The 12,003-nt window shown below is 37.6% G+C and overlaps 1 pseudogene; it reads right to left on the bottom strand.

Moving 5' to 3' along the window:
• Positions 1–8,846: 8,846 nt before the first annotated feature.
• On the bottom strand, positions 8,847–9,922 carry LOC114009326 (heterogeneous nuclear ribonucleoprotein A3 pseudogene; annotated as a pseudogene).
• Positions 9,923–12,003: the final 2,081 nt, after the last annotated feature.

The following is a 12,003-nucleotide window of genomic DNA, read 5'->3' as shown; positions in this document are numbered from 1 at the left end:
GCTATAAAAAGCAGGGGTCAGGGACCAGCAGATCACATAATGGGTACATCACTGGACTCCCATGTAGTCAACTGCAACTCCAGTCCAGGACCCAGTAGCTTAAAATTCATGACAGGTACTAGTGTATGCATGCCAAAATCCTGAGAAGGGAATAGAGGAAAAAGGACTGTGGCATGGCCATTCCCCCAGGAAGTGATTTCTTGCTTTCTATCTCTCCAGCAAGAGCACATGCCCTATAGCAAAAATATTTCTTAAAAACAAAAAAGAAAAAGAAAAAGCAGGGGCCAGGGAGGGTGGAGTGGTGGTTAAGGTGCTGGACTCCCACGTCGTGGCCAACCATGGTTCAGATCCTGGTGGCTTGAAAATCACCCCAGCCATGTGTATATGCATGCCCAAAATCCTAGGAGGAGAATGGAAGAGAGGGGACTGAAGCATGGCCATCTCACATGTGGGGTGATTTCTTATTTTCCCTCTATCTGTCTGTCTGTTGTCTGTCTGTCTCTCTTTGGTGAGTGAATGCACCCTAAAAAAAACAAAAACAAAAACAAAAAACAAAACCTTTTAAAAATAATGTAAAAAGTAAATAAATATAAAATAATAAAAAATTTAAAAAGCAAAAGCAAACAAAAAATACATACTTATCAAAATGATTTGGTATATATTACATGACCTTATAGAAGTTTGAGAGCACTAGAACTTTTACAAAGTTCTTTAACTGAGTTCCTAGTAATGTGTAGGACTTGGGTAGACATGGGTCAAGATTCTGAATAACAAAAATAGACAATTTTTACTATCTTAGCTTCTATTAATTTTGTTGTCATTCAGATGATGAAATGCTATATGTGTCATGATACAGAAGTGGATAAAAACACATTTCTAAGAGAAAATGGCTGGTTATACAGCTAAGGTTTCTCAGATATTTTTAGTGAGTCTTTCCCTCCTTGTGTGATTTAATGACTAATTTAAAGGCACAGTAGTGGAATTAGAGTTTTAGGCTAATAACTTTCTTAACTCAACACCATGGTATTTAAATGCTAGAATTCAAAGAGATGCACGCAAGTTTCTCCATAGGGAAAGGTTTCATTTTTCTTCAAGTGACTCCATTAAAATGGAGTGTTCACTACATCTAGCATACACATTCTTCATTCACCAGTGGTGTGTTTGGCTAACTGGCCCACTGTAAGAAAAACTATTTCTCTAGAAAATATCTGTCTTCACCCAAGGGTCTATAACATCTTGTATTTTTCTTTAAGTGGCAAATGCAAATATTATAGGAAAGGTCTACACATTCAGTAACTGTACTCAGAGAGAATAGTTCTTTTTTTTTTTTTTTTTTTCAGGCAACTTGTCTCTAGACCGCAAGAGTCATGAAAATATAAGTGCCCTGGGCTTGTTGCCAGATTCGCTCCTGTATTGTAAAGATCAAACTAGTTACTAACAGTGGAGGTGTCTGTACAATCTGAAGTCTGTATCACTGAATGTTAAATTTTGGGAGGCCATAAATTCCAGAAATTATTTGTATCTGAAGAGCGCACACATGTACCTCTCACCACCAGAAGTGACCACAGAATCGTGCATATAATTTTAGGGGATTTATGGAACTCCCTTAGGGTTTTCATAGACCTAACTTAAAAACTCCAGTTTTATTGGGATATAAGGCTTGCTTTTGTGAATTACATAGAGGAATCTTCTGAAAAGCAACCAGAGAAACACAACTCTGTACTCAATTTCCCTTTTCCTCTTTCCCCTTTCTCACGTATCTGATTATACTTTTCTTCCCTTTCCTTATTATTACTGCAGTAAAAATTTATGATTTTAAAAATAATTACTGAAGTTAAAGTTTAATTTTCAATCAATATTTCATATTAATATTAATTTTATATTGATATTTTAACTTCCGCTAATAGACATTGGAATTGATTTGTAAAATTTTTCTTTGATCGGTAACAGCAGCTGGCATAATGGCTATGTCGCTGGACTCCCATGTAGTTGACCACAGTTTGAGTCCCGGACCCAGTGGCTTAAACTCACACCAGTTGCGTGTGCGTGCATGCCCAAGATCCCGAGAGGAGAATGGAGGAGAAGGGGTTGCAGCGTGGCCATCCCCCTGGGGGGGGGGATTTCACTGTGTCTCTGTCTCTGTCTCTCTTTCTGGTGAGTGCATGCACCCTATAGTAAACACCTCTCCAAAATAATAACTTTTTTCTCTGTTATCATCACAATCATCAAACCATCTGAAGTATTGTAAAATAAACATCCAGATTTAGAAGCTTGGATTAGCTGATTTAACAGTTCAATAATTCAAATTTTGGTTTTGATTTTGGTGTGTTGTTATATTTTTATTGATGGTTATTGGGAAAAAAAACTGGGAATTTTTAAGTTTGTATTAAAACAGACCACAGCTTTGGGACTAACACATGGTGTAATGTTTACATCACTGGACTCCCACATAGTTGACCGTGGTTCGAATCTAGGACACGTGACTTAAAATTTACACCAAGTGCATGTGCGTGCATACCCAAGATCCTGAGAGGAGAATGGATGAGAAGGTATTGGGGTATGGCCATGCTCCCCAGGAAGTGATTCCTTGCTTTCTGTCTCTCTGTGTGTCTGGTGAGTGCATGCACCCTACAGCAAAAATCTTTGAAAACTAAACAAAACAAAACAAAAACACATCTTTAACTCTTTCTCTTCCCATTGAGAGAGTGCTTACTCCTTTCCTTTTCTCTGTTGAACACACATGCCTTCTAGCAATTCAAGAAGCAAGCAAGCAAACAACCTATTTAGTTTAGTTATTAGCAAAATTTAAGTTCAAGATTCCTTTCATAAGTCTCTGCCTTTTTCTCTACTATGACATTTTGATTTTATTTCAAACTCGTAGTCAAAAAGTATAACTAATTGCATGTAATTGTGATTTTTAGCTAAATACTTGGAAATAAAAATAGCTTTGTTATATGATCAAAATACAATTTCCCTAAGTAGTAAATAGATTGAAAAAGCTAAATAAGAGTATAATTCCATAAGCAAAATATGAATTTTTTAAAGGATCATTGAGATTGGAGAAGAGGGATTGACTTTCTAAACTTTAGGTATAAATTTTATGGATAATTTTGAAAAATGAGCTGCAAAATCTCATTAAAATAGTGTACATGTAGAGAGGAGCAGATGGCATAATAGTCATATGCCTAGACCCCTATGTAGCACACCACGGTTTAGTCCTAGACCCAGTAGGTTAAAACTCACGCCAGGTATGTGTGCATGTGTGCCCAAAATCCCAAGAGGTGACTGGAAGAGTAGGGGTTGTGGCATGGCCATTTCCCCCAAGGGGTGATTTCTCACTTTCTGCCTCTCTGTCTTTGTTTCTCCAGCGAGCACACGCTCCCTCTAGCAAAAATCTCTCTGAAAAATAAAAAATTAATTAATTAATTAAAAACTCTAAAAATCTAGTCTACATGTGTTTATAGAGGTAGAAGGAAACATATGGAAAGAGTAACGTCAAACTCTTAAGCATGAGACGGCAAAATCTGGCTCGTGTGGGTTAGAGCAGACATGTATAATATATATTATACATTTCTACATTATTCATTAGAATGGTATGAGTAACATTTGTGGTCAGAAATAGCTGATAACAATAAACCAAGGAGTAGAAGTTATTCTTTCTTTATCATAACTACTTTTGTTCAATTTTACAAAATTATAAGAGACTTCCAAAAACATTTTTAACTTTCAATACAATGCATCTCATGTACATGAAATGAGCAGCTCACATGACCATCATGATATGATAAAATTAATGATAATATAAATAATGGAACCAGTATCTTTTTTTCTTTTTTTTTTTTTTGAGAGGTTTTTTCGCTATAGGGCGCGTGCGCTCGCCGGACAGAGAGAGACAGAGACAGACAGAAAGTGAGAAATCACCCCCCAGGGGGGATGGTCACACCGCAATCCCTTCTCCTCCATTCTCCTCTCGGGATCTTGGGCACGCAAGCACACGTGCCCGGTGTGAGTTTTAAGCCACCAGGTCTGGGACATGAACCGCGGTCGACTATGTGGGAGTCCAGCGACATAGCCATTACGCTAACTGCTGGAACCAGTATCTTTAAACTTTTATTTTTAATTTGCTAGAGGATATATGCCCTCACCAGAGAGAGAGAGAGAGACATGGAGAGGAGAAAAGTGAGAAAACAGCTCCTAGGGATGTGGCCACACTATAATCCCTTCTCCTTTTCTCCTTTTGGGATTTACGCACACACATACATGTACCTGGTATGTTTTTCAAGCCACAGGGTCTAGGATTCGAACTGCACAGCTAGACATGTGGGATCTAGCTGCCTTAACCACCATGCCACTGCTGGCCCCCAGTGAGATATCTTTAAACATGAAGGAGAGCCATGTATTCTAGTCTATCAACTATACATGCATGTTGATAATATTTTCAACAAGTATTAAGCGTGTTATCAATTTTATATATGCAAGGCAGTATTATCAACTATATGATTAAGAGAATTCGAAGTAACTCAAAAGAAACAAAAGGAGGCCAGCCTCAAGCATAGGCACAGCATATTGATCGGCAACGCTGATGTTGCATGGTCAACCAGGAGCTCAGATCCCAAATCAAACTGAAACAGGCCAGGCACATGCACACCCAGTATCCCGCCCACCAGAGGACTAGGGAAAGGGCCACGCAGTGTGACAAGACCCTGTCCAGGATGCCTCTCTCTCTGTCACTTGAACATGCCTATTTTCTCTGGCATTCTCTCCCTTGAAAGAAATAGAACAAACAAAAAGGAATTTTAGATTATCCCAGGATCTTAAATGCAAAGCATTTAATTGTACCAATATTATCATATCATTGCAAGGTATTTTTTCAAGGAATTAAAGATTTCTCACACTTAGATATGATTTGTCATTTAATAATACCTGTGTTTTTCAAAAATACACACAAGTCAAAGGAAATACTATGTTAAAATTTTCTGAAACAGAATAAAACCTGATAAAATATTTATGGATTTATAATATTATATTTATAGCACTAATTTTTATCCATTAAAATATATTTAGCTCAGGGATGGCATACACTTGATTTGTCTAAAGTATTGAGAATAAACTGGCTGGAAAATACTTTTACATAACTTACTGTCTGCCCAACATTAAAAATGATGAACATGGCATTTAAGCAAATGAGACCAGTCCTTGGGGAAGAGCATATCTTGGCTTCCGTGGCAATGCTGAGAGACTGGACTACATTAGGTCCAAGTCATGAGCCTCTGGGCAGTGGCAATTTCACACCACACACACACACACACACACACACACACACACACACACACACACACACAGGCTTGGGAAAATAATGCTCTCTTTTCCATATAAAATTCATGAACTAAGTAAAACCCCAGATTGTTCAACCCCATTAGAAACACTGTACATCTCCTTACCTAGCTAGCAAGTTAAGGATATATTTCTTAAGATTTAGACATACCTGGGAAACTTAAGCTAAACTGCCAGAATTATATAGGTATGTTTTTCAATACCCGCTCTCTTAAGGTTTCAGACCAGCCGCTCAGAGAGTCCCATGTATTTTGGTTAAGCTTTAGGCAAAGAATCACTGAGCCAACATACTATGCTGATATTGAGAAAGAGCCACAGTTTGGTGGGAGCAGTGGGAGAATTTGAACAAGGGGTGTACTCAAGTACATGTTTGTAATTGTCTTGGCTAATTGAGAACATCGAAGTCATTCTCAATCTTTCCCCAAAATTCAAGGAAGAAATGTACAAAGTATGTTAGGGAATTTTCGAATCAATCCCATTAATGGGTACAACGAGATTAGGGATTGGCTGGAACTACAAAGAGTCAAAATGAGATTGAGCCATTCCTCGGGGCAAGGATAGATTGTGGCTGAGCTCTGTATGTACTCAGCAGTTTCAAATAAACACTGGAGTCCCTCCTAATTACCTCAAGTTTGTTTGAGCATACGATCTGACGTCCTCTGACCTTGAAAGTGGTTGAAATCCTGAATTTACTAATAATTTATTGTTGGAAATATTTTTTGTCCATACCATGTAATCTTGTTACAGATAATGTGGCTAATATGTAACATGTAGTAGCTACAGACAAGCTTTAAACTTTCAACCCTTTGTTCTGGCTGTAAAATGTCAGTTGGACCCATTTTGGTGCTTTTTATTACTGCATCAAAACCATGCTGTGAATTTGTAGCTGCCATAAATGCTTAATGTAAGAGCTCATTGTGCAATAAAGTGTCAGAACACTGTTTTTAAACACGTTTTTAAAGCAACATTTTACAGCTTACATTTTTTCCCACTGCGTACTATAAAAAGTACAGATTTTCAATGTCACATTCATAAGAAGTGCATAATCATTCCTGGGAAAGCCAAGTACAGTGAGAATTAAATGATTCCTCTACAACCTTTTTATAAACTCTGCTTTTTCTTTCCTCTTCAGCTAGGCCTGAGAGAGTCGAGAAATTCACAGTCTTGGATGGACATGCTGTAGTCACAGATCAATTTCAGTGTTTGACTGAAATTGTAGCTTGATACTCAACTTTAAATAAATATGAAGATGAACCAAAAAGAAGCACAAAGCTGTAGGCCTTCCATGTTTCGTCTCAGATTACCTTGCATATCATAAAATAATACTATTATAGATTTAACATCCAAAATAACCACTTTTTATTTCAAGAGTATTTCTCTTAAAACCTTGTTTGAATTGAAGTTTTATTTTCATCTGAAATCTCTCTTCGTACCATCATGCCAACATTCCCATTTTCTCACAGTTGAAAGAATTACCTTATTTCACTTGGTTGTCACTTGATTTCAATATATTCTTGAGCACAACTTGAAACCTTTTTATTTTTTTTTTCCTAATTATTTCCCATCACAAATTAACTGGTAGTCCTTGTGACTAAAGACTTCTGGTAGCCAAAATGAGGCTAACCTATTAGAATTTAAGAATTTCTTAAGAATTTCTATCTTAAGCCTCAGTCACCCCTTACCGGTCATAATCATTAATCTTAAAATGAAAAGTATCACAAGGTTTACCCAGAGCACCTGTTTTCATCTATGATGGCAATACCCTGTAACTATGGGTCCATGGGTTCCACTGCATTTTTGTTACTTTTTTAAGGTATACCTGGATAGAGTCAAGAAATTGTTTCTGCAGTGAAATATTCATTATATCTGTATACTATCTTATGCCCTTCTACAGATGAGAAAAGATTCTTCTTGCAAAATTATTCCCTTTTCTGAAAACTACTATATGTGATTCTCAAGGCACAAACGTAGAGGTTTTGACTGTTCCTTCTTATTACAACCCCAGGAATTTGGTACAAGCTCAAGCATATCATATTCATTCTGTGAGTATCATGTGAATGGAGGAATAAAAGTACCTAAGTAGGATAGTGATCTCACAATCCTTCTTCTTCTATAGAAGTTTAAGATTTGCACGTTGTCACATTAGCAATATTTTTGAAGTAATGACAATCTTAAAAGCAACTCTAAAAATAGAACTCGATTTTTCAATCCAGAAAAAGAGCTCAAACTCAAAGTTTAGGAAGATTTTTATTTGACTTGATGCTTTTCTTTTTCCCCTTAACTCAATCCATGAAGTTTTCTTTTCTCCTTAACTCAGATACCCAAAGCCAAGGCATCATAAAATAGAGGAGTTCTTTGTAGAGTGGACGGAGCTACCAATTAGCTTCTTTGTACACCTAACTAAACTAATTCATGTATTATAACATGGTGACTCTCACAGAGGATTGAAGCTACTGGCATCGAGGAAGACCACACTAACTTTTGAGCTACTCCCGGTGAGCACCATAATAAATTGGTGATTCATTCTTACTCTGAGGAATGCATTGGATTTTTTAAAAGCCCAACAAAAAGTGCCAACTATAAAATGCCAAAGGGACTAAAAGGAAATATAGATATACACGAGATGATTTTTTAAAAGTTACTTTTATATTCCAACCAACATTATTTATTTATTTATTTTTGGTCACGTGGCATCTATCTGCTTCATATGCATGAAGTTGGCAAAAATGTTTTCTTTCCCCTACAAGCTAGTGACAACCTATGCATTTGAAAGAACCACATTATCCTGTAATCTAAAGTATGACAAGTTATTACTCATTTAATTTTTAGAATTTTTTTAAGTTAAAAATTCCTTAATTTTTTTTTATTCCTGGTACCACTACTGCAAATTACAGGGCAATATACCTGATGTAATGAAAAGAAAAAGACAAAGCTACAACAGATAAAAGACCTCTGGAATGTACATCTAATTTATATAACATTGCATTAATCAATACCTACACTTTTTGCAAACTGTGGCTATGACAGTCCTGGACAAGAAGGGTTTTCTGTTTAAGCTGTAGTAACTTTTCTGACTATGGATCATCGTTCCTCCTGTGGAAGACTTTTACAGTTCTTCTAATGTAGTGGGGACGGCTGTCTCAAAGTAACCAGCAGCTTTCCTGACACCTCCTTGCTTTCTCTCCTGCTAAGAACTGTAGCCCTTTTCTGCTTATTTTATTTATTTTTATTTATTTATTTTTTTTTTTGGAGAGGCTTTTGCTACAGGGCGCGTGCGCTTGCCAGACAGACAGAGAGGGACATAGAGACAGAAAGCGAGAAATCACCCCCCAGGGGGGATGGTCACACTGCAATCCCTTCTCCTCCATTCTCTAGGGATCTTGGGCATGCACGCACACGCACCCGGCATGAGTTTTAAGACACCGGGTCCAGGATGCGAACCGCAGTCAACTACGTGGGAGTCCAGCGACATAGCCATTATGCTAACTGCTGGTTACCCTTTTCTACTTATTTTAGGACCTCCTGCTACCATATCCCCCACTTCCACTACCAGATCCATAACCACCACCATAAGGACTGCCCAATCTTCTTCCATCAAAACTGCCCCCTTTCATGGGTCCACTATAATTTTTAAAATCCTTATAGTTTCTACCACCACTGTAGTTACCACTGCCAAAATGTCCTCCTCCACCACCACTACATCTACCACCTTGGTTTCCATATCCTGGTCCACCACCACCATAGCCACCTCTACTACTATAACCAGGACCACCACCGTAGCTGCCACCATCACTCCAAATCCATTATATCCACCATCAACTCCTCCATAACTACCTCTGCTGCCACCACCTCCACTGCCATAGCCTCCTCTTCCACCAAAGTTTCCACCACCACCAAAATTACCTCCACCATCTCCAGAGTTTCTTCCAGGACCCATAAAGTTGCCAGATCTAACTCCACGACTTCTCTGTGATCTAGCAGACAGCATCTCTTCTTTAGAAAGGGCCTTTTTCACTTCACAATTATTCCCAATAGTAGTGTGGTATTTCTGAACAACAATTTTATCAACTGTTTCATGATCATCAAAAGTTACAAAAGCAAATCCTCCCTGTTCCCACTCTGTCGATCTTCCATAACTTCTATGGTTTCAATCTTGCCAAACTTTTCAAAGTGGTCTCTCAAACTGTATTTTTCTATATCTTCTTTAATACCACCAACAAAAATTTTCTTCACTGTTAGATGGGCACCAGGCTTTACAGAATCCTTTCCAGAAACAGCTCTCTTTGGTTCCACTACACGTCCATCGACTTTGTGTGCCCGAGCACACCTTCACAAGAGGAAATCACAAAACCAAAGCCCCTGGAACATTTTGCTTGGGGGGTCTCTCATTACCTCACAATCTGTGAGTGTGCTCCATTTCTCAAAAATGTTCTCTTAGACTATCATTTGTATTTCATAGCTCAGATCACCAATAAACAGTTTTCTCAACTGCTCTGGTTCCTTTGGATCATGGCCCTCCTCCCCCCTGGCAGCGGTGGTGGTGGCCAGAGTTGGGTTGGGTGCGACTAGGTAGCAGTTTTACCCCCATTTTGAGCAGAATCTTTTCTTAATATAGAGGTTGAAGTTTTGTATCTTTGCCCTACTGACTGTTGTCTGAGGTTTTTCATTCATAATTTGTTCTAAACAGTGGTGTCAATAAAACCATTCTATTAGAAGCTAAAAAAGGAGAAATCAAAATATTTATTCTCTTGAGGCTGGTAGATGGTATGGTGATTGAGGTGGTGGACTCCCACATGGCCGACCATAGTTCGAGTCATGGACCCGGAGGCTTGCCTTCTCACTTTTCCTCTCTTTCTCTATTTCTCTGTCTGTCTCTGGTCAAATTTTTGTAAAAACGTAATAATGATAAAATTAAATAAGACAGTTCTTTAAAAAATGTTTAATCTCTCATCCACTGTCTTAGACCCATCTTCCATTTGTTTTTATCTGGCTTCCTTTAGGTGGGGAGTACATGAGTGAATACATATTTAATTAAAACACTAATTTTTACAATTTTTTGAAGATTTAAATTGTTTTGGGACCAGCAGTTAGTGTAATGGCTATGTCATTGGACTCCCATGTAGTTGACTGTGGTTTGAGTCCCAGCCTCAGCGGCTTAAACTCATGCCAGGCACATGTGTATGCATGCCCAAGATCCTGAGAAGAGAATGGAGGAGAAGGTGGTGTGGCCATCCCCCTGGGGGGTGATTTCTCACTTTCTGTCTCTCTGTCTTTCTCTTTCTGCCAAGCACACATGCCTTATAGCAAAAACCTCTCCCCCCCCAAAAAAAAGATTTAAATTGTTTTGCAGATTTATAATATAAGATAATAAATTCTATCTCAGGAATCAAACTTGAATTTATATTTTTATCTATTAGGCTGGTTTTACTCTAAAATTTTACACCCTTTGAAGAATACATCAAAATTCCTGACTTTCTTTCTTCTGAAGCATCTTTGAGTTGATTAGTTGTTCAACCCATAAAGTCCTGGTTAGAGTGTTACAGTATTAAAAATGATCTGGAAATGAATATTAACTTTTGAGAATTAAATCCTCCAAATGTTTCATTCTGAACTGCTAAACAGATAAAATGCAATTAAGAGAATAAAGACAGTTTGACAACAATGTTCTAAATTCTTTTTTTTCTGTTTGCTTATAAATGATATGTAATACCATAGTCTGTATAATTATTCCACTTGAAGACTAAGCAATGCAAAAGAAAGATGAAAGGAGAGGTCTGATGTCAATGGAAAGACGTTTCTCAGGGTAGAGTTCCCGGGAAAATCAGGAGGTAGATTTTGATGACAAAAATATTAATTTTAGCTCATATAATTTCTGATATTCACCAAACAAACTGTAAGAGGTCTTGATAGTAACTCCCTTCTCACCTGTTGTCAAAAAGCAAGATTACCTTGTATTAATCTACCCAATTATTGAAATGGATTATATTTCAAATAATCACAAAATTTTTCTCACTTATTTGGTAAGATTCACTAATTATGAGTTGTATTTTCTTAGATAGACAAGGGCTGTTTTTCCCAATGTTCCTAGCACAAAACAGATTTATATATTCTAACAAAAACTTTACTCAAGTTTTAAGCATAATATTATTAAAGAAGGTGTTTAATCTTTACATTTATATATCCCAGGCTTATAAGATGAAAAGGCAAGTGTTAAGGTAGTTGTATAAGGTAAAATTATACTCCATTTGTTTATTCATTTTTTTCCTGCTTACTCAACAAATGTTGTTAACCACTAGGCATTTATCTAGGTATCAAAGATGTAGCAGAGTCCACAACAGATAGTAAGTCCAGATAAGTAACTAAAACTAGTTAATGAGTAATTAAACCCAGATAATAAGCAACTAAACAAAAGCACACATTATAGATCAGATGGTTATAAGTGAATCTTAAGAGAGTAAAGTTTAGGGACCAGCAGGTGGTGTAGTGTTTATGTCACTGGACCCCCACATGGCTCACTGAAGTTTGAGTCTGGACCAGGTGGCTGGAAACTCACACCCAGCATGTGTGCATGCATGCCCAGGATCTCAGGAGGAGAATAGAGGAATAGGAATGTGGCATGGCCATCTCCCCTGTGTGTGGGGAGGTGATTTCTCACTCTCTTTTTCTCTT

The sequence above is a fragment of the Tupaia chinensis genome, unplaced genomic scaffold (assembly GCF_000334495.1).
Source record: "Tupaia chinensis unplaced genomic scaffold, TupChi_1.0 Scaffold000519_1, whole genome shotgun sequence".
Lineage (NCBI taxonomy): Eukaryota > Metazoa > Chordata > Mammalia > Scandentia > Tupaiidae > Tupaia > Tupaia belangeri.
Note: the sequence above shows the minus strand (reverse complement) of the source record. Positions and strands in the feature narration are given on the sequence as shown.